Below are 21,950 nucleotides of genomic sequence, written 5' to 3'. Positions count from 1 at the left end.
AACTGACGCATGTCCATTTTCAAGTGTGTGACAGTGCGGTTCCTGAAGAAGTTAGTTCAAAAGTTTCCTTCTCATAGGATTCAAACAAATACTTTTGAGGGGGCAAAATGTTACACCCAGATTTCGAGCCATAAGAATTGTGATCTCGAAAGCTGGATTCGTAATGTCTGGAACGTGTCCGCAACCCAGGCACCGAGCCTGCGAAGCAGAGATGACTTTGAAGATGGTAGCCTCGAGATCCTCACAAGCTCGAAGGATAGACATCGAAGTACGCCTGTTCTCGGGATGGCCTCAGATCAGGGGCTCTGAGCCTGACGCAGGTATGAGCTCAAAGTCACATGATCTCGGGAAGATGCTATAGCTCGAAAGTCGATAAGAGACCTGGGTGAATATGGCATTGGCGATATAAGATAATAACTTTGAACATCTCAATGAATCATCAATGAGAGACGCGGTCTACATTGATCGCTATAAATCCCCTATAATCAAGGGATATTAATTGTTCAGTTATACGCCCCCTGATCTTCAGGGGACGTTTCCTTGTATATAGGATTACAAGCTTTTAATGCCATTAAATTTATTTGCATATAAAGAATAACTTCCCGAAATATGTGGGATAGTATTCTGAAACCTCCTCTATAAATAGAGAGGTTATGCACCATTGTAAAGGACCCGGAATTTTTGTGATCTTAAGAGAAAACTCTGGAGAATTCATTCTTGAAGAATTTTCAGAGATCATCTTGAGTTTAATAACAAAGACTCGTGGACTAGGCAGAGTTAACCGCTGAACCACGTAAAAATCCCATTTGTGTTATCATATTTCTTTTAGCCATAACCAATTATTGTTTTCGTGCTCTTATTTCACTGTTGACGAAAAACGGCGTTAACAACTATGTACACACGTGCTAGCTCCTTATTGATCTATTTCATAATATTTTTTTAATTATATTAAATTTAAAATAGAAAAATAAATTAAAAATTAATTTTAAAGGTAAATTAATTAATTCAAAAATTAATTTTACACTAAAACCAAAATCTAGATTAAGAACAAATAAACAAATCAAATTGTTCTAAACGTCTATCGTCATTTAAACTTTTAATTGTTCTAAAAAAATTGTTGGGTGTTCTTCATTGTTCATAAATTTTTATTATTAGCACGTAAAAACTAAATTGGGTATCATAGGTTGGGGGTTAGGCTATATAAATTAAATTTTGTATATTATAAATCAAGAGAATAAACAAGAATAATATATACTTTAATGGAGAATAACACAAAGAATGTAACACAAGTAAACAAGTGAAAGAATTGACCTTTAGTGTTGAAGAACCTTGATACATAAAATCAAAAGTTTGATTTTCTGTGAAACACAAAATGGAACCAAGACTTGACACAAATGAAGATTTGTTGTCCAAAAATCTCTATTCCTAGCCTCCTCCTTAAGATTTATTGAAGCTACTATTTTGGAAAGAGATTGAGATTCACAAGCCTTGAATCTTCATACAAGTCAAGCTTTCTTGATGAAAATCTTGGAGAAAACTAGTAATCTTGAGTGCTAGAGAGACGTGAATGATCAATTCACCAAATACTCAAGTGACCCCTTTAAATAGCATTGGAACCCTCATTAAGCTCAACCTATGAGATTAAATCATTTGTTTTAAGTTTTGGAGCCAAAAATACGTCAATGTACGGACACGTACGGACGACCCAAGTGACGCTTCGTCTGCACCCAAGCGATGCATCTCCTGGCAGACGATTCGTCACCTGTGTATGGTTTTGTAGTAATAGCGATGCATCGCCTCCCAGAGGCGATGCAATGCAGGTCTCTCTAACTTGGCGCACCAAAACTTGTCTCAAAACATCCCCAAATGCCTCCAAACATTTTAGGTACTATTATACACTCCAAAGAAATACTTTGGATCCAAAAAGATTATTTATAAATGCCTATACCAAAAGCCAACTCTCACATGTTGACTTTAAAAAAACTATTATGATTTTTGCACCTCTTCGTGCCCAACCAATTTCACCTTGTATTTAACCGATCATAATATCATCATCATCAAACAAACCCAAATTAGAAACCCAAACCAAAAATCAAACAAAAATATTCATTACGAAAAATTGACATCCAATCCATCAAGAACACCAAGAACAAATGAAGAACACCAAGCATATATAAATATAATAACTCGGACTGATTGGTTAGAACAATCTAAAAAAATAATCCTGATCCACAATATTCAAAAGTAGATACCCAATAATAAAGAACAATTCTAAAATTTATATTCTAAAATAATGAAAAATGAAACATTTCAAACTCACAACCAACAAATATTTCATTCTAAAATCACATTCTGAAATGCCAAAAAAAAAGAGAAAAGAGTAGAGCTTCATATCCTTGTTCTCGCGCACCCTCAGATTTGGATTTTGCAAAAAAAAAAAAATTAAATCTTCAGTAGTGATCATTTTAAACACCTTTATGAAGCCGTCATTTGCGTCTTCCTTCATCACTTGACATCGTCCATGGCTGCAACAAGAAGAGAGGAAGAATGAGAAGAAGAAGAAACAATATCAAGTGGAGGGACTTCATCCGAAATAAAGGCTCTTGAAATACGAACATCTTCTACCTCTCCATCATCGCTATTTTTCCTTCGATTCTCTAGCTTCTCTACTCCGAAGAGAATGAAGTCTGAAGAGGCGGAGGTGAAGTCTGAAGAAGAAGAAGAGAAGAAGATGAAAAGGGAGCTTGGCGTCGGCGACCATGGCAGGTCGTGAGGGAAGATGAGAGAAAGACAGAGGGAGGGAGGTGCGATCTGCGAAAGAGAATGAAGGGAAAACAGCGAGAGAGAGAGAGAGAGAGAGAGAGAGATCAGGGATAGAGAGTGGTTGAGAGGAAAGTAGTTTTTTTATTATTTTTAACTGATTTAAATACTTGTTTTTGTTATTTTTAAAATTTTAAATGTATTTTAATTAATTTTTTCTATTTTAAAATCAATTTAAATTAAATTTTTAAAAAATTATAGGGTGGACCAATTATAATACACCACGTGTATACCCAATCAGATTTTAACACCACTCTTAGAGTGGGTACCAATAAAAGCAGACGGAACTTGACATTGGATATTTTTACCACCCAAAAAAAGATTGGGTACTAAATCGCAAGAAACCTTAAACATTGGGTACTAAATCGCAAAAAATTGTTTAAAATTCATAATAAATACTTAATTTATTATTGTTATAAAACTATTAAGAATGCTGAGATATAAAGTATAATGAAAAGAAATACAGAGTAATAGAGAGATATGTAAAGAGAGAGTGAAACTCTTGTGTCTCATTTCAATGGGGAAAGAACTCATATTTATACAGATAAATATGCTCTAAGGAAATCGGGTAACTACTCTGAATACAATAAAAAATTAATGCTGATATTTTACTTTGGGTAACCTAGTGATTCTTCATTATTATGGACATCCACATATATATATATAATATTTATAACACTCCTCCTTGGATGTCCATGAAAACTGCCTCATTAAAAACCTTGCCAGAAAAACCCAGTGGGACAAAAACTCGGCCAAGGAAAAAAGAGTGCAGTGTGTATTTACTCCCCCTCATTTCGATGCTCTTGAAGATCCTTTTATCGATGCATTTCGATCTTATGTACCATCTTCTCAAACGTTGATGTTGGTAATGACTTTGTAAATAAGTCTGCAAGATTGTCACTTGATCGAATTTGATGAACAACAATATTGCCACTCTTTTGAAGGTCATGTGTGAAAAATAATTTCGGTGAAATATGTTTGGTTCTATCTCCTTTAATGTACCCTCCTTTTAGTTGAGCGATACATGCAACATTATCTTCGTAGAGAACTGTTGGTAGTTCTTTATTGGGTGTTAACCCACATGTTCCTCGAATATGTTGTGTTATTGATCTCAACCATACACATTCTCGACTTGCCTCATGAATTGCAAGTATTTTAGCATGATTTGAAGAAGTACCTGCTAGAGTTTGCTTTGTTGAATGCCAAGATATTGCAATGTCACCGCATGTGAACAAATAACCTGTTTGAGATCTACCTTTATGTGGATCAGATAAATATCATGCTTCTGCTTAACCAACTAGTTGGGTCCCACATTTATTTGAATAGAATAACCCTTTATCAATAGTACCCTGTGTTGGGAATTGTGCCCTGAAAGCATATGTAGTAGACATTTTTTTAAGAAATAAATAAATAAATTGAATTTATTATGTATATATTTTATGGACTATATTATTCTGTGATAATATTAAGTAAATATCAGAAAAATTCCTAAGTTCATATATGTGATCTCAGCCATGTATTGATACGGGAGGATTATGTTTGAGATAAATGAACTTGAATAGTTCACAGTAAAATAAAGTTATGGAATCTTTAGATTAATTACTGCAAGTACGATCCACTAGTATTATGAATACATATGATATAGATCCGGATTAGTAGTGTAGTAGGACACTTTAGTGGAGGTACTTTATATATTAGAGAATATATACAACTGGACCAGATATGTTTATTAATACTTAGTTAAATACTGTTTTGAAGTATTAATTAAATATATCAACTGATGATCATATACAAATAAATCTTAATCCTGAAGTTACTATGAACTCCTGTTTATGTTATATGAGTTATTTAATTCACTCGTTAGGGTCTGTCAGAATGATCAGGCTAGAAACTTTTGTTTTGGGAACTCATTAATGTAACTGGCTAGGGACATAGTATACAGATATGGAATCTATACCTTCTCGTAAGAGAATGAATAATGGTTCTCTTAAGGGTTGACTTTTGGGACTGAAAGGTTATTGAGCTCAAATTCATAATTTAGTTATGAATTAACCTTCACTAGTAAAGTTATTGGTACTTAAGGAAACAATATATAATTAAAAGGGTAAAATGGTAATTTTATTCCTAGTTAATTATGAACCATTATTGGAGGGTTAATTTGTATGTAATGATTATATCAATGGACGCTTTATTGTTATAAAGTACTCAGTAAATGAAATGTCTATAATTACAGGAGTCCAGCCTCATATTTATAGTGGAGTAATCATGAGATTAATAAATTAAGATTATTTAATTAAAGAGTTTAATTAATAATCACAAATTTATTGGAGCTTGGAATTATAGGTCCATAGGTCCCCACAGCGGCTCTGTCAATACTATTCAAGGCAAGAGTTGATATAAAGGGTAAAATGGTAAAAAGACATATTTAAGAAGAAATTTGTTCTTTGGGCCAAATATGCAATTATATGATAATAGTAATTAATTAATTAATTACAAATTAGTTGTAATTATCAAAATTAAATATTATATAATTTTCGAAATTATATAGATAATTAATTTATTATAATTTTTGAAATTATAATAAAATAAATCTTTAATTTTTGAAATTAGTATTTAATTAAAATTGGTTTTAATTAATTGATAAAATTAATTAAATATCTTTATTTGAGTGAGAGATAATAATCTGATAAGTTCAAACTGGATTTGAATTAAAAGATTGATATTTATTAAAATAATTAATTATATATGATAATTAGTTAAAAGGATAATACATTCAAATTTGAATTAATTATTAGGCTGTTGGATTTTATCTGATAAGGTAGTTTAAATCTCATATCCCTATTATATAATACATTCAAATAATTGTGGAAAAATCTCATATCCCTATTATAGGGAGCTACACGACACACACAGTCCCTGGACTGTGTGTGGCGTGAGCTACATAAAAAATCAGGGATAAATTTTTCACTTTTATTTATTTAATTAATTAGTTAATGGAAAATTCAAAAGTTAGTTTTTGATATTTTCATTAATAAGATAATTAATTAATTAAAAGATAAATTATAAATTGGTTACATATTTATTTTTTAAATTTAAATATTTTCTATTTAAGTTAGAGTTATCAGAAAATAAAAGATACTGAATTATTTGCTCTAAGAAAAAGAACGATATTTTTCTATCTCTCCCTGAAAAAGATACAGAATCAATTTCAAGCATATTCTCTTGATCTCATGTGTTGAGTACATCAAGTTGAATCAGAAATATGCCACATTTTATTCTCTAAGTGCCTATATACTTCTTGAGGTGTAGAGAACGTTGTGGAAGATCTTGGTGTGAGTACCTGGGAGCAGCTTGGATAAGAAGATTGTTTATTTTACGAAAAGATAGCAAGGACACTTGATAAGCATCAAGAGGTATGTTCTGTATTCTTTTCTTGTTTATGACTAATGTATGCATATTAATGGATCCGCATATTTAAAGGTAGTTTAAATATGTTACAAAATGCTTGTTGTACACTAGGCCAACCCATCACCATTCCACTGGGTATTAGGAAACTAGTTCCTAACAATTGGTACCAGAGCGGTCATTAATCTCTACATACATTAATTACTATGTGGGCATAATATGAATTCTTATGTTATTGTAATATGTGTGAATGGATGGATGTATGTATGATTAAAGCTTATTCTTAAGGGTCGTTAACTATATGGTGTTTTTGGTTTAGGAATTGTTCTTAAATTTTCTAGATGAAAAATGTAAGTCATTTTGGGACATAGGATTTTTTTTGTAATTTAATTTTCTGCATTAAATTATTTGAAAAAATTCTGTAAGGCCTGAGCCCCGGGTTCCGTGCCCTAAAGCACGAGCCCAATGCTGTCGTATGGCCCCGTGGCCTAAAGCTCCCATGCGCGCACGCCCCTGCGTCGCCTGCCGCTCGCCCCTGTGCCAGCCTCCCGTGCGCGCGCCTACGCCTGTAGCCCCACACTGCTGAGCCACCTAGCCACTGCCGAGCCCCACGCCTAGCCACCTTGTGCCGCCGACCCTAGGGTTCTTAACCCTAGGTTTTGCACATTGTTATCTATTTAAATTGTGGGCTTAATTAATCTTAGCCCATAATTAAAAATTGTTTTGTTTTGAATTAATTGTTTGAGCCCAAGTTCAAAAGTGGGCCTAATAAATTATTGGGCATTAAAGTCCAAGTTAATTATTCTTAAAATTTGTTTAAGATAATTAAAAGTTATTTTAATTCAAAATTAAATTGATAAGTGGCTTAATGGATCAAGACTACTTGTGAAGGCCCAAAGCTGAAGATAAAGTTCTCTATAGGTTTTATTTAGTCTCTTACATTTTTGTGTATAATTTTGCAAGTGTTGTAATTTTTTTCTAGCATTACCCAAGACACCCGACCTGCATTTATTTATTTAATTAGTATTTATTTATTTAAATGTTTGAATGTGATTAAATTGTTTAATACTTTATCATGCATTTTTGGCATACCATACATATTACTCACACAGTATTTTAAATTAGCATGCATCTCATATGAGTAGAAACATGCCTTATGATTGTCCTATGTGATTATATGCTTTATGTGATGGACCATATAATAATAAATCTAGTTTTAACTAGTTCAAGAGCAGAGATTGGTTTTAAAGTAGTTTAAGTTCTAGTATTTAATAAAATTATTTTATTAAATAATAAATGATATTCCTTGTAATTATAGCGAATTAAAATTGAATTAATTATGGCATAGTTCTATAATTTTATTTTTTCTTAATTGGATTAATATATATTAGAATATCATTTGGTAAAAATAGATCACTTTATTTTTACAAACTAATTAAAAAAGCATAGGATGTTTTAAGAAAACACATATTTTAAAATAGTAGGGAGTTATGACAATAAGTCTCATTATCTCCATTATTAGTTAGCACCGAGGTAACATGGAGAGGGCCTCGCAGCACCATTGCTTGTTTCCCCCCTAAGGAAAATGTAATGCTCTGGATAGTCAAGACCATTACACTGCGTGTTTATAAAGGTGCAAGACTTGTTAACTAAGTCAATTAGTTAGAAACGTGTTACTGAAACCACAGTTGAACTAGGGTTAAAAGATTTTGGTCTCAAAAGCTCCATTTCTTATAATCAAACATTTTCTTTACATGGGATCCCAGAAGTAGTAAAGTTAAAAGACAGTTTACAAAATTTTAGGATTAAAATACAGTTACTAGCCACTCTAAGGCAAAACAACAATTAGACTTTTCTCGTCCTATACCACTCCTTGGCTGTGGCGGCCGATCAGCTAACTATGTACATTCAGCCCCAAAGCTCTCCATCTCAAGACTGGTCCACCTTACCTATGCCTTTACCTGCACCATGTAGCACCCGTGAGCCAAGGCCCAGCAAAAAAACACAACAACAGAGCACAATCATCAAGCAAACAACCAGATAACTCATGCAGTATAATTATATACTCAACATTCCAAACATTCACATTATTCAAGTATTCAACATACCAAGTACATCATTTCATACTAATAATCAATTCACACATGATAACCAGGGTCAACGCCCTTAGGCTGCACCCTCTATTTATCCCACTGACTTCGGCCGCTTAAACCGAGCTCAGTGAATATTAAGCTGCCCTCAGCTACAAGTGGCCGAGCCGCTCCCTGTGCGCAAATATTATTTACGATACTCTTAGGTCTTTTATCACATGTCCCATGGCATAATACTATCTATGACATCATACAGATATAGGGAGCTCTTAGTCCCAACACTATCACATAACCGGGTGCAGTTTTCTTACCTTTAGATTCCAATAGCTTTGTTCAATTCAACCCTCAAGCATGATCCCGTCCGAGCCCTAGCGTACACCTAGTCACGGTCACAAGTTAGAACCAACTCCAAACTACAATTCCAAAACCTAGCATCGGGACTAATCCCGAGCCCTCGAGAAGCCCTAATTCCACCAAACTGTGTGGTGGAATCGAACCCCGAGCCCCCGGGCAAAAACCCTAAGAAATAACCCAAAAATCCCCTTCTAGAAATAGGGTAGCGCTATAGTGCCATAAGGAGAGCGCTATAGCGCTACAAGCAGAGCCAAAAAGCTCTGGAACTTCAGGGCCTAGCGCTGTAGCGCCCAATGACTAGCGCTACAGCGCTAGTCACAACACAACCCAACACAGATTTTCCACCTTCGAATTTCCCCGAGCTAAACCTTTCCAAAACTCAACCAAACATCAAAACAAGCCTACCAACATCTCCAACTCACCCCAGATGACCTAACTATATAAAATTCACTCACATGCACCCCAAAATACAGAATTCACCATGGCTGAACTTAGAGCTCAAAAACTCAACAGAACAACAGAAGTCATAGAAATTTAAGCTAGAATTTCTTTCCTTTGATGGATGAATTCAGCCTAGGTTATCCTCCACACTTCCTAAGCCTTTTCCTCCTCAAACTCTTAGGCTTAATTCCGTAGAATTCCCACAGAAACTCAGTTTAGAAAACTATCTCAGCCAAAACCAAAAACACAAGAGAGGAACCTAGAAACTTACCTCAAATGGATGAACCACCCTTGCTAAATCTTCAAGCCAAACCAAGGACCCTAGCCTCAAGCTCCTGCCCAAACTCTACCTGAGTTACAGCTCCAAATTCCTTCAAGAAATGGGGAAGAGACCTCAAATTGAGAGAGAGAAGGAAGGACTCTTGTTTTTCCTTCTTTCCTTTTCCTTCTTCTTTTCTTTTTACTTCTTTCAGTTTCTACTATCCTCTAAACTTTCCACTAAAGCAATAAAGCCAAAACAATACTTATCTGATTCTAAACACCAAAAGACCATATTTCCCTCCAACTTATAACTAAGCTTTTAAACATCTTAAGGGCATTTTGGTCATTACTCCCAATTCTCGCTAATTCCTCGAGTGTCTCTAATATTTACCGCTTAATCCTCAACATCTAACTAATCACCAATTATATTCCTCAATATCAAAATAGACTCCAATATATTTCCTAAATTCCTAGAAATATCCCCAGGCTCGCCCCGAGCCGGGTATAAATCCCCGCCGTGACTTTTTCGCTAAACCGCTCACTAGGATCGCCTCGAGTCACAAGATACAAATATATCCACATAATAATGTGGTCTTAACAATTTATCACAATTATTTACATTTATGCCCTCAACGGGCCAAAATTATGAATATACCCTTATAACCTAATCAAGGCCTACATGTATACTAATACACATAGTCATGCATCTCAGATATCCAAATAATCATATAACATGCTTTTAATAATTTAAATCACATATAATCCAGGTATGCCCTCCCGGCACACTAATCAAGGCCCTTAAGCCTTATTAGTAAATTTGGGTCGTCACAGAAGGCTTCCGACTGTGTTATTCTCAAGGCAAACTTCTTTTTCAAGAATAGGATTTAATGACGTATTTCAAGTTTGATTGACCCTAAGGCACACTCTTGAGTTAAGTCGTTGATGTAAAATAATGGGTTACACTCACAAGGTGCATTAGGCTTTCGAGTGGACTAGTGTATTCTTGACCAAACAAGCGGTTTTTGAGAATTTGAGTTTTCACTTATAAATTTGAGAATTTGTCTCAAAATTTATTTGGAATTAGTCTGACCTACCCTAAGGATGGTCCATTAATGTTCAAATTAATTAATCGTGGAATTAGTAATTATTTTTTATGTGTTATTTAATTGTTGCATTCATGCATCACGTTTACTATTCCAAAAATTATTGATATTTATTTGTTGACCCTCGAATTGGTCAACGACACAGAGTCAAGTAAAACGATAGAAAATGAGATGAAATCAAGAAGAAAAGATAAACGACACAAAAGATTTATAGTGGTTCGGCCCCAGTGAATGGTAATGACCTACGTCCATTTAGTGTTCTTATTGATGTAGAATTCCAAGAACTGTGATCAATGAACTAGGGTTCACAAGTTTCACAAGCTCTCGGATGAATATAATTATGGTGGATAAAAACACTCTATTTCTCTCTTAGAATTTCGAAGTTCAAAAGTTCCCCAAAAGTCCTCTCTCTTGAGCCCTTTGATTCTTATTTATAGGCTCAAGGAGTTCTACATGGGCCAATGGGCCTTAATTACATTTAATACAGACGTATCTAAATAATAATGGAAATTACAATTAATATGTAATTACAAGATTACATATCTGAAGGAAATAAATTAATATATGCGACCAGGCTAGTCGCCCATAACTATGTTGTCTGATGAGCCAATTCTCTTCTGGTCGATGGTCGAACATACCATACTTACTTAAATTGTCACATGTATCGCACGTGTAAGCTAATTCTGCCACGTCATCAGGTAGTCCTTTTTTGGGTAAACATTTGCCCCCCAAGTTTATTTTACTGCGACCAGCATATAATAAACTTAAACAACCATCCTTCCGTCTGACCTATCACGTCTCTCAGCACCTTTTTGAAAAAGTAACTAATCATGTTGTTGCAGTTTCCCAAAAGCGTTTTGACGGCTAACACATTTCCCCAAGTTTCAAAAAATCACCCCCCATCATTACCTTTTTATCCATGCCTCGATCAGTATAAATAACCCATTTTTTCACTTTTCACTTTTTACCATTCTTCTTTTCCTCAAGAACTCTGAAGAACACAGCAAGAAAAACTCAGAAAAAACTTGGTGATCCGAGGTGTGTCCGTTCAGCCCACGCATCAACGCTCGTGATTTCGTTTCTATCTTCCATTCAAGTAAGTTTCCTGATCTTCTTTTTCTTTGATATGCCATGCAATAACTATCTCTCGAGTTTTCTGATATTTGGGCTTTGATTTTTTGAATGTTCTTGAGAAAAAATTATCTTGGGGTATTCGGGCTCGTACGTAGTAACATGATCGGATATGAGTTTAAATTAGAAAAAAAAAAACTAAATGAGTCTTAAGAATCAGCTTGGGAAGTAGGAATACTGGTTAAGGGCACAAAATCGAAGTAAAAATTTGATTTTTATGCATTTGGAAAAATTTGGGTTTTTCCCGCCTTTTTTCAAGGTAAAAAAGTTTCCTTGAAAAAACTTTCTACTTCTGCTTTTTAATCCGTTTCTCTAAACTGCTCGCATGTTTTTAGTGTTTACATTAGAATGTTGCTGGTCGTATAAAAGCTTATCTTTTATACACGAGCAACATTATCCCAACGTTTCCACTTCTTCTACCTGTTGGCCATAGATTCTCATCTCCCCTTTTCTGTTCGCAGATTTTCATGCATGATTTGTGGGGAGGTGAGAGGCTGATTGACGACGATCTGCTCGCACTACTGTTCGAGGATCAAGAACAACCGTCACTGCCATTTTCAGAAGTCCCATTTTCTCCACACAACCCAACGACTAGACCTCCACCTAGTCCACCAAACATGGGTCACGTCAAGTACACTGCTCGCAGAAAGTAGAGAACAGCCAACCCTCCTTCTAACCAGCCTGCCCCTCACACCGAAGAGCCTTCTACAAAGCCTCAGCCCATAAACACTTCACCACCCAAAATTTAACCTAAAGCCCGACCTCGCGACGACCTTAGGCCAGCGGTTGAATGGTACGTTGCACCTCCTAGCATTATATTTGCTAGGATGGTAACTAACTATCTCAAGAAGTACGGTCTTCCTAGGATAACCCTCATCAAACCTTCACCCGACCAGTAAGAAAACGTTCCTGGGGGCGCTTTCAGCGCCTGGTCGAGGTATCATATCGAGGCAGGGGAAATCTTGCCTTTGCAAGAATTCTTTCAAGGAGTGGCCAATTATTTTGAGGTCGCCCCTTTTCAAATTACCCCCAATGGATATAAAGTATTATCTGCACTCTTTATCCTTTATAACCATAAGATGTGATATGTACCTACGCCACATGAGATCAATTACCTGTTCGATCTCAAGTCTAACCCCAACCATAACAACACGGGGTTCTTCAACTTCTACCACCAAGAGTCCGCTCGCACCTTCCTGAGCGACATCACCCACAAGTCCAATGTAGGAAAGTACTTCCAGGAGTAATTTCTTACAACAGACCTGGTCGCTGATAACCTGGCCTTCACCCGAGGAGGTAACTCTTTTACTCACTGGTTGTTTAATTTCTTCTAGCTTCTCTATACATTCTTTAGAACTTTGGTGTTGTTTAGGTCCATGGTATCGACCAGACCCTACTCAAGAGATGGAGATAAGGGCAGCAGCTTTGGCCAGCATGATGGACATTAAAAAGAGCGTCAAAGAGCTGGTCACAGAGAGCAACGTAAGGCTGGTCGACCTTCTGGAACCTTACCAAGATGTGAGGGAGTCCACAACAGGGAGTGCTACTGGAGGAGAGACTCTCGAGCAGCACCAGGATGTGTCACAGCCCCCGAGGAGGCGGGCTACATGAGTGACCATCAAGGAACCTTCCAGTACCCCACGGGCTGTTTCTGTCCTTACTCAACCCGGGAAGGGCAAGCAGAAACTTCTAGAACACCCCGAGCCCATACTCGAGTCCTCTGATGAGAACGGTACTGACTTCTCACTCTTAGACAATTTGCCCATTCCCTGTCATTTATTCGATGGGGACGACAACTTTAAATATGCGATCAGTAGTTTAAATTCGGACTTCTTCGAGGCAGAGAGTGAGTGTAGCAGTAGTACAATAAATAATGTATCGACCAGTAATAATAGATCGGGTATACTACTTAGAATTTTTCTTGCTCTTATTTCCTTGCTTTAGTAAGTATCTCAATTTATATTGCCTAATCGTTTGTTTCTATTCTGTAGTCATGCCTTCCGACGACGCATTTGACCTGTACAGTAAACCCAGAGCCAAGACTCCTGCGAGTAGGAAGAAACAAAGCGGCGACATCCTGGGGAAAGTAGCAGCGACCCCTCCAACAAAAGGGCTCGAACTGAGGACCCTCCTGCACCTGTTCCTTCCAAGGAAATGACTCCTTCTCCAGCTCTCGTCGACCCGACTCCTCCAACTCCCATTGGCACAATTCCTCCAGCTCCTCCCATCCCAAAGCCTCCTGCCCAGCTAGATAAGACTCAAGTCGAGGCTATTCTGAACACGGCTTGCAACTCAGCCAATGGCAAGCTAAAGAAACTGTCGAGACACCGGCACAGTCAAGAATCCTTCAGCAACGTCTGTACCATGAAGGTCAACCAAATCTTCAACCGTGCATTGAATGAAGTACTCAACATAAGTTGTCATCTTTGCTATGGTTTAATCGTCTATCTAACCCTTTATTTATACTAATAGTTTTACTTTTTCTCTGGTCGTAGGGAGTTTTGACAATGAGTACTGGTTGGCGTCGTTCGGAGGAGATGTTTGCCAAACACGCTGAAGAAATTAAGGCTGTCAAGGAAAGACTCAGCGAGCAGCTCAAGGTAGCCGAGGCCAAACACGCTGAGGAGCTAAGAGCGGTTGAGCAGAGGAATGCCAAACTGGGCGAGGAGTTGAAGCACTTTAAGGATGCCTTGACCAAAGTCACGGAGTCCAAAGAGAAGTATAAGGAGGCTTCATTGATTAATTTTAAAGAGGCCTCCAAACTTCAAGATGAACTGGAGATCAGTAGGAAAGAAACTGCTGAACTGGAGGAACAAGTCAAATTGCTCGAAGAGACTAACGCCAGTGACTTGGAGGGGTACAAGGAAGCAGTGTTCAACTGCTTTTATATGTTCTGGAAAAGCAATCCCATGGCAAACTATGATTATTTGCCAGAACGTATGAAGCAGGCTGAGCTGGCCAAGTGCGTTGCTCACCTGGAGGAAGAGCAGACAACTCAGGGACCCCCTGAGATTTCTTTGGCTATGGGAATTGAAGGCATCGACAAGGGTGCTGATACCACAGTCGACCAACAGCCTCAGCAAGACCCTCCAACTGCTCCTGCTGCTTCACAATTTTATTTATGTTATTTTAATTTGTAACTAGGACACACGAACCACGGTTCGTGATGTCAAGACAATTTTTTGCTGCGTAGGGCAGCTTTTCCTTTTAATTAACAATTACATCCGAGCAGCAATTGATCGCGGTGTAAAACATTTTACTTTTGATATTATAATATTTTCAACTTATTATAACATTTGTTCGCATGACCGAACTTAGCCTAGCACTTTGTTTTGATTTAACAAAATTTAAACAAAATTTTGAAAAATACTCTAAGTACCGTAGTATGCTTTCCCTTATTTTGCTCGTGTGTTTACATATGCATGTTGATATGCTTTGGTTTCTTAGTACCTTATATGCCCCCAAGTGATTGAGGAACTTAAGGTCCTCGGTCACTTGCCAAGACCAAGACCTGTTCGAACATTACTGCTCGTAAAAATACTTATAAAAAGTGATTATATAGAAAAATAACACACATAATGAGCAAATACTTGTAATAAATACAATAATTGGCAAGAATAACTGGTTGCGCACAGTTCCTTTTCTCGTAATAAATGGAGAATCGTGTTTGTACGAGTGATCAAAAATTTGATCTTACACTTATAAGCGATTAGTCATATGACTGACTAACCCTTGTTCATAAACTTGTAAAAAGTGAAATTAATACAAGCCAATTCTTTAAAAAGAATTGTTTATTGATAATACTTGCACAGGTGTTCTCCATTCCAATAGCAAGGAATGAGATCTCCATTTAAGCGATCAAGTTTATAGGTGCCTGGTTGGAGGACTTCTTCAATTTGATACGAACCTTCCCAGTTAGGTCCAAGCACTCCGGCAGCTTGATCGCAGGTTTTAAGAAAAACTCTTCTAAGTACCAAATCTCCCACGTTAAATTTTCTTTCGCGTACTTTAGAGTTGAAATACCGAGAGACCTTTTGTTGATAAGCTGCTACTCGGAGTTGAAATTGCTCGCGCCTTTCATTGACCAAATCTAAATATTCCATCAATAACTGACTATTAACACTCTGATCGTATGCCAACCTTCTATGCGATGGTGGATCTAATTCAACATGCAACATGGCTTCATATCCATAGGCCAAAGAAAATGGAGTATGGCCCGTTGCTGTTCGATGGGACGTTCTATACAACCAAAGGACTTCAGGTAATTGTTCTGGCCATGCCCCTTTTGCTTCTTCAAGCCTTTTCTTCAGGGTATCCTTCAGTGTCTTGTTGACAGCTTCAACATGTCCGTTTTCTTGTGGATGAGCTACTGAAGAAAAGCTCTTGATAATCCTGTGCCTTTCGCAAAAATCTTTGAATAGATCGCTATCATATTGTGTGCCATTATCTGAGACAATCTTTCTTAGCAACCCATAGCAACACATGATATTTTTTACCACAAAATCTAGCACCTTCTTGCTCGTTATTATTGCAAGTGGCTCAGCTTCGGCCCACTTTGTGAAGTAGTCAACAACGACTACAACATACTTAACGTTCCCTTTTCCCGTGGGTGAAGACCCAATCAAATCTATCCCCCACACTGCGAATGGCCACAGGCTTTGCATCTATTTTAGCTCATTGGGGGCTGCTCGCGGTATCTTGGAGAACCTTTGGCACTTGTCACACTTTCGAACAAAATCCACAGAGTCTTCATTCATCGTTGGCCAGAAGTATCCTTGCCTTAGGATCTTTTTTTATAAACTCTACCCCCCATCATGATCTCCGCAAAACCCTTCATGGACTTCTCGCATTAACTCCTTGGCCTTTTCCTTTGAAACACATCTTAGAAGTGGCATTGAGTACTCTTTCATGTACAAAACTCCACCGACCAGAATGAATCGAGCCGACTGTCTCTGGAAAGTTCTTGTTTTGTTTCTGCCCGCTGGCAGCATTCCATGCTCTAAGTATTCAATGAAGGGCGCCATCCATGTGTCTGTTGCTTGGATTACTAGGGAAGACTCTTCTATTTGAATGCTTGGTGCAAACAAATGTTCGACGGGAACTATATTCAAGGTGTCAGCATCTTTCGCGCTTGCTAACTTGGCCAAAGCATCAGCGTTTGAGTTCTGGTCACGAGGTACTTGCTGGAGAGTAAAATTTTCAAACTGTGCCAATAAGTTCTTTGCTTTGTTCAAATAAGCAACCATCTTCAAACCCCCGACTTGGTATTTTCCAATAATTTGATTAACCACTAACTAGGAGTCACTGTAGATTTCAAGTGACTTTATATCCATGTCCTTGGCTAATCTTAATCCTACGAGCAGAGCTTCGTATTCAGCTTCATTATTGGATGTTGTGAAGTCGAATCTGATTGCACAGTTGAATCGATGTCCTTCAGGCATGACTAGAATCAAACCTGCTCCAACATTGTGCTCATTGGAAGAGCCATCTACGAATAACTTCCAGGAAGGAGTTTGGCTTTGGAGTTTAGGCTCTTCTATCGGCTCGGTTTCCTGGAGCCCAGTAAGTTCTGCGAAAAAGTCTGCTAGAGCCTGTCCCTTCATAGCTGCTCGTGGCGAGTAAGAAATATCGAACTATCCAAGTTCAACTACCCATTTCAATAATCGACCGGCGGCTTCTAGTTTCTGCAGGACTTGCTGTAGTGGCTGGTTGGTGAGTACTATGATGGGGTGAGCTTGGAAGTATGGTCACAACTTTCTGGATGCCAAAATCAATCAAGAGGCTAATTTCTCAATGGAAAAATACCGCAACTCTGCTCCTACTAGCCTTTTGCTTATATAATACACAACTTTTTGTACATTTTCCTCCTTTCTGATCAGGACAGCGCTAGCATCATACTCGGTGACTGCCAAATAGATGAACAAAGTTTCTTTCTCGACCGGCTTGGAAAAAATCGGTGGCTGCGACATATAAGACTTTAGAGCCTGGAAAGCCTACTCGCACTCTTCCATCCACTCGAATTTCTTATTGCCCCTAAGTAGATTAAAAAATGGAACGCATTTGTCCGTTGATTTGGAAAGGAATCTACTCAAAGCGGCAATCCTTCCAGTTAGACTTTAGACATCTTTAATTTTAGCTGGCGACTTCATCTCGATCAGGGCCTTGATCTTTTCGGGATTAGCTTTGATACCTCGCAAATTCACTATGAATCCCAAAAATTTCCCTGATCCAACTCCGAAGGAACACTTAAGGAGATTCAGCTTCATCTGATATTTGTTCAAGACTTTTAAGCACTCTTCCAGGTCCTCGATGTGTTCTTCTACCTTCTTCAACTTAACCAGCATGTCATCAACATATACCTCCATATTAACACCGATCAGCTCTTTGAACATGTGATTGACTAGTTGTTGGTAAGTCGCACCAACGTTTTTCAAATCGAAAGGCATTACTTTGTAACAGTAAAGCCCTATATCGGTTCGAAAGCTAGTGTGATCCTCATCAGGTGGGTGCATACTGATCTCATGCCCTGACGTGGCATCGACCAGCTGGTCGATCCTTGGGAGTGGGAAACAATCCTTCGGGCAGGTTTTATTAAGGTATGTGAAATCCATGCACGTCCTCCACTTGCCATTCGGCTTGGGAACCAGTACAGGATTAGAGACCCAAGTTCAACTGCTAGAATCTGTTCTTCTTTAGCTTCTCGACCTCTTCTTTTAAAGCTTTTGATCTATCCTTGTCGAGTAGCCTCCTTTTTTGTTGTAATGGTGGAAAACTTTTATCTATGTTCAAGACATGGTTGATAACTGGTGGGTAAATCCCAACCATATCCTTATGCGACCAGGCAAACACCTCCTGGTTCTCCTTTAAAAATTCAACCAGTTTTTGCTTTGTTGTTGTCTCTAAGTTTTTACCGACTTTCACAACTCTGATTGGATTTGCCTCATTAAGTTGGGCATCCTCGAGGTCCTTGACTGGTCCTACGTTGTAACGCCCCACGTCACTATGGCTGCTTCCTGGAATGACGACTGGCCCTACAAACCAACACTAGTCTTTCCAGTGTGCTTTGTCCTCACTTGCACACTTCCTGGGAAAACTTCCCAGGAGGTCACCCATCATGAGACTACTCCAAGTCAAGCACGCTTAACTTTGGAGTTCTCAAGTAATGGGCTACCGAAAAGAAGATGCATTTTTTCGGCATAGGTAGTACCCATCAATCCATTTAAGCCCTCTTCAACTGTGTAGTCCCATACCTACACAGTCTTAGAATCATCACACTTGACCTTCCCTAGGAAGTGTGGGATTGCACAGCTTTACCCGGTCTTTCCCCTTACGGATCACAGGATACTGACTGTCACAATCACCCCCCCCCCCTCAGGGGTCCGATGTCCCCGTCGGCCACACTTTCGGCTGAGTCAAGGCTCTGATACCATTTGTAACGCCCCACGTCACTATGGCTGCTTCCTGGAATGACGACTGGCCCTACAAACCAACACGAGTCTTTCCAGCATGCTTTGTCCTCACTCGCACGCTTCCTAGGAAAACTTCGCAGGAGGTCACCCTGTTAGGAAAAAATAGATTGCCTCAATGGAAATGGTAAGATAATACAACTCTATGCAATAATATTACAAATAAATATTGATTGATTAAATAAAGTTACAACTCTATAACTGAAAATTACAAATAAACAAAGAAAAGGAAGAAGATGATGAAGAAGAAGAGAATAGTGAGAATACAACTCTAAGCAAAAGATTACAAGTAAAATATGGTGTTTGAAACAAAAGAAATGAAGATTACAACTCTAAACAAAAGTTACAAGTAAAGAGAACAAGAGAATAAGAAGAAAGCAATAGAATAAAATGTAAGAACAGAAACAAAAGTAAACTCTCACTTACACAACCTAAGTGAAGAGGGTTGGGGACCACCAACTTGAATAAGGTTTAAAACCTTTGTCCAAAAGCTTATTTCCCCCTAACTCAAGCACTAAGGGATCTCTCTCAGATATTGGAAATGCTTTATGGAATTATCAAGCCTCAAGGTGTTTCTAGCCAAGTGCTCTAATGGATAGAAATGTTGTGTCTTTCAAGTGAGCTATATGCTCCTATTTATAGAGTTTAGGGACACCCTTTGAATTTCAAATTCCACCAACCCCCATGGCTGTTACCAATGTTTAATTGAATTAATATGGAATTCAAAATGAGATTTGGGAGTTATTTGAGTTTTTTGAGCCATTCAACAAAGACTGAAAAAATGGTCAGTTTTGGCCTGTGGCCGTGGCCAGAGACATTAGTGGCCGCGACCACTGACCATTTTCAACACTTAAAAATGTGTTGTTTTTCCAAACCCTCCCAAATGATTTTGTAACTCCCAAAACACATTATTGGGGTTAAAATCATATCTCTAACAACCATTTCACATATGGCTTTATGAAATTCATCTCAATATTGTGTAACACCAAATTTACACAATAAAGGGTAATATTTGGAAGTTACAAATTTGTAACACCAAATATGTTACATTATTTGGATATATCTCATATATCTAAATATTGTAACTCTCTATTATATGTTACAATATGTGACACTCTTTGTCACACTTATTTAATCTAAAACATTATATTATAATATAATATAATATTATGTTATATTATAAAATAATATAACACACCCATCATGAGACTACTCGAGGTCAAGCACGCTTAACTTTGGAGTTCTCAAGTAATGGGCTACCGAAAAGAAGATGCATCTTGTTGGCATAGGTAGTACCCATCAATCCATTTAAGCCATCTTCAATTGTGTAGTCCCATACCTACACAGTCTTAGAATCATCACACTTGACCTTCCCCAGGCGGTGTGGGATTACACAGCTTTACCCGGTCTTTCCCCTTACGGATCACAAGATACTGATTGTCACATACATCTTCTTCAAAATCCCCAAAGCGAGGATCTAAATCCCTATCCTCACTTTGGGCAACACCCTATTTGGTGACCTGCTCACCTGATTGGGCTTGTACTTCATTGGCCAATAGCAACCCTTTTTCGGCTCTTTTTCTTGATCCAACCCTTTTTGCCTTGGTAATCGAGAAATTATAGCATTCTCATGCTTCTCGTTGGTTTCCCAACACGCATCCTACCCCTGCGTCGGTTGGAAATTTCATGGCTAGGTGTCAGACCGAGGTCATGGCTCGTAGGTCGACTAGAATAAGCCTTCCAATCACATCATTATATGTAGAAGGAAAATTAACTACTATAAAAGTACTGCGTAATGTCCTGTTCTCAAGTGCAATTCTTGTTGTGACTAGAAGCCTGATCGACCCAGTTGGCGCGAGTCCTTCTCCGGAAAAACCATAAATGGTTTGATTGCATGGCTCCAAATCCTTCACTGATAACTTCATCCTTTCTTGCGAAGATTTGTATAGAATGTTTACTAAGCTCCCTATATCCACTGGCACTCGCTTAACCATCATATTAGCGATTTGGAAGTTCATGACTAGAGGATCCGAATGGGGAAACCGGACATGCTGAGCGTCAAGCTCAGAGAAAGTTATCAGTTCTCCCTCTCTTCGAGCTTTCTTGGGAGTTCGCTCCTCTACATTCAACATTTCAATGTCCTGGTCGTGTTGTAAGGTTCGGGCGTATCGCTCCCTTGCCTTCCCATTATCCCCTGCCTGGTGTGGGCCACCATAGATGGTTAGCAATGTACCCGCCACTAGAGCTGGCTATAAAGGGGGCGAGCGTTGGCATATAGGTGCTTGCTCATTGCCTCCTTGAGTCCCTCACTGAGAACCTCCAGTGGCTCATACATATCTTCGTAGGTGTCCTTGTCTGATCAGGAACTCAATCTCATCTTTAAGCTGGTTGCACTCGTAGGTGTCACGATCATAGACATTGTGAAAATGACAAAACTTGGTTGTATCTCTCTTGGAGATTTCTTTCCTAATCGGTGCTGGTCGCTTGTAAGGGATAGTGGTGTTGGTAACTTGGTACACTTCTGCTATGCTTTTGACTAGAGCCGTGTAATTGGTGAACCTTGGTTTGTATCTGTTACTTTTAAGGCGCTTGTTCTCAGATGTTGACGGCTCGTGGTTCGCCCTTTTCCCTCCGTTTTTCTTGTTATTTTTGTCGTTGCCATTGGGTTTCCCAAACTCATTAGCGGCTTTGGTGGGATCTTCTTTCGGACCCTGGTCATCTGTGGGAACCTTCCCTTCATTGGTGATTGCCTCTTAGAGCTTGATGTACAGGTCCGCTTGGTCCAGAAATTCTTGGTTACTCTTTACCCCATTCTTCCTTAAACTGTTCTAGAGGGATGAATGGTGATGTACTCCAGCATTAAGTGCCATCATCTTCCC

The sequence above is a fragment of the Humulus lupulus genome, chromosome 2 (genome assembly GCF_963169125.1).
Source record: "Humulus lupulus chromosome 2, drHumLupu1.1, whole genome shotgun sequence".
In the NCBI taxonomy this organism is placed as follows: domain Eukaryota; kingdom Viridiplantae; phylum Streptophyta; class Magnoliopsida; order Rosales; family Cannabaceae; genus Humulus; species Humulus lupulus.
This window is presented reverse-complemented; position numbering follows the sequence as displayed.